Raw genomic sequence first — 2,700 nt, 5'->3', positions numbered from 1 at the left:
GGACTTTTTTGGGCTTAATATGTTTGGGGATCTTTGAGCCTCCTGAATCTGAAGATATGTGGCTTTCCCTATACCTGGGAAGTTTTCTGCTATTATTTCTTTGAATATGTTTTCAATGCCCTTTCCTTTTTCCTCCCATTCTGGAAAATCCATGATTCAGAGCACTTAATGTTGTCTGTTATCTCTTAGATTTTCTTCAATTTATTTTTTTTTCTTTTTCTGATCTGCGTGTGTTAATTCAAAAAGCCTGTCTTTAAGGTCAGAAATTCTCTCTTCTTCTTGTTCTAGCCTCCTGCTTAGATTCTGTGTTGTGTTTTTTTTTTTTTTTCTTTTTGTCTTTTTTTACTGACCAGTACGGGATCACAACCCTCGGTGTCGTGCCCATACCGGGGACCGGCAACAGGATCGTAACCCTTGGTGTTGCGCCCACGCCACGCTCAGCCAGTGAGCGGGAACCGGTCACCACATGGGATCCGAACCCTTGGCGGGAGCGCTGCTGCACTCCCAAGCGGCGCACTCTCCAGTGCGCCACCAGGCCGGCCCGTGTTGTGTTTTTTTATTTCATTGAATGAACCCTTCAGCTCCACAAGGTCTACTACATTCTTTTTCATGGCATTGATTATTTTGTACATTTCTTCTTTCAGATCTGGTATATATTTTTTTCATTTCATTTTGTTTTCTAACTGAGTTTTCTTGTATCTTACTTAGGTTTCCTTAGAATTGTTGTTCTAAATTCCTTGTTAGTCATTCCAAAGACTGACTGTTCTATAGAATCCAGGGCTTGAGAGTTATTATTTACCTTTGGTGGACTTTCTTGATTTTTCATATTTCTGGTATCTTTTCTTTAGTGTTTAGTCATTGTAGCAGAAAGTATCACAGTTCACTCATTCCACCCTGATGTCTGGTTTGGATCTTGAAGGAGCTGCCAATTCTGGGCAGTGGGAACTAGCCTGGGCTGGGTGTCCCACAGTGCCTGCCTATTTTGGCACAGTTGACTCAGGGCATGTGGGCCCAGCAGGTCTCAGGCCTTTCTGTGTGGTGGGGACTGGACTGGGCTGGGGTTCCATGTCACCTGCTTCTTCTGGTCCTGCTGACTCAGGGCATGTGGACCCGGCAGCTCTCAGGCCTCTCTGTGCAGTGGGTACTGGCCTGGACTGGGGGCCGCATGGTTCCTGCCTCTTCCAGTGCAGCTGACTCAAGGCATGTGAGCCCAGCAGCTCGCAGGCCTCTCTGGGCAGGGGTCACTGGCCTGAGCTGGAGGTCCCATGGCACCTGCCTTTTCTGGTGTGGCTGACTCAGGGCATGTGGGCCCAGTGGCTCTCAGTCCTCTCTAAGTGGTGGAGACTGTCCTGGGCTGGAGATCCCATAGTGCCTGCTTTTTCCAGCATGGTTGACTCAGGGTGTGTGGGCCTGGCAGAATTCAGTTCTCTCTAAGTGGTGGGGACTGACATGGGCTGGAGGTCCTGTGGTACCTGCCTTTTCTGGCATGACTGACTCAGGGCATGTAGGCCCCACAACTCTCAGGCTTCTCTGGGTGACAGGCACTGGCCTCAACTGGAGTCCCAGAGCATGTGGCTCCTGCCTCTTCCAGCACAGATCTCAGGCCTCCTGTTGTTGTTTTAATAGTTGCAAATTGGTTGATTTGTGGGAGAGAGTGACACTAGGAGCCATCTACTCCATCATCTTGACAGGGAGTCCCAGACCTCTCAAATTTTTCCAATTTTCAATTTTCTCCAAAACTCATTTTATGAAGCCATTATTACCTTGATCCCACAGCCAAATAAAGACATTTCAAGAAAATAAAATTTTAGGCCAATATCCCTGAAGAACGTGGATACAAAAATCCTCAACAACAATTCTAAGAATCTGAATTCAACAGCATTAAAAGGATCATATGCCATGATCAAGTAGGATTTATCCCTGGGATGGAAGAATTATTTGACACATAAATCAATAAATATGATATAGTACATTAATGGCATGAAAGATAAAAATCATATTATCTCAATAGATGCAGAAAGAAAGATTTGACAAAATTCAACATTTTCTGTGATTAAAAACTCTCAGNATTTTCACGATGTTAATTCTTCTGACCCAAGACTATGGGATATCTTTCCATCTTCTTGTGTTCTCTTTAGTTTCTCTCAACAGTGGTTTGTAGTTCTTTTCATAGATATATTTCACATACTAGGTTAACTTTATTCCTAATTATTTTATTTTTTTTGGTGGCTATTGTAAATGGGCTAGCTTTCTTGATTTCTTTTTCAGCATGTTCACTGTTGGAGTATAGAAATGCTACTGATTTTTGTGTGTCATTTTTGTAACCTGCAACTTTGCTGAAATCATTTATCAACTCTAAGATTTTTTTTTTTTTTTGTAGAGGCTTTAGGCTATTCAATGTATAGGATCATACTGTCTGCAAACAGGGACAGTTTGCAGTTTGACTTCATCTTTTCCAATCCAGAATAGATTCCATTCCATATATTCCAAAACTGTGTGGAATAGGAGTGGTGAGAGTGGGCATCCTTGTCTAGTCCCTGCTTTTAAGGAAAAAACTTTGAGCTTTTCCCTATTCAGGATCATATTGTCAGTAGGCTTATCATATATGGCTCTAATTGTATTGAGATACTTTCCATCTGTATCTAACTTGTAGAGAGTCTTTATCATGAAAGAATGTTGAATTTTGTCAAATGCTTTTTC

This window comes from Galeopterus variegatus, unplaced genomic scaffold (assembly GCF_000696425.1).
Source record: "Galeopterus variegatus unplaced genomic scaffold, G_variegatus-3.0.2 Scaffold9665, whole genome shotgun sequence".
Lineage (NCBI taxonomy): Eukaryota > Metazoa > Chordata > Mammalia > Dermoptera > Cynocephalidae > Galeopterus > Galeopterus variegatus.
This window is presented reverse-complemented; position numbering follows the sequence as displayed.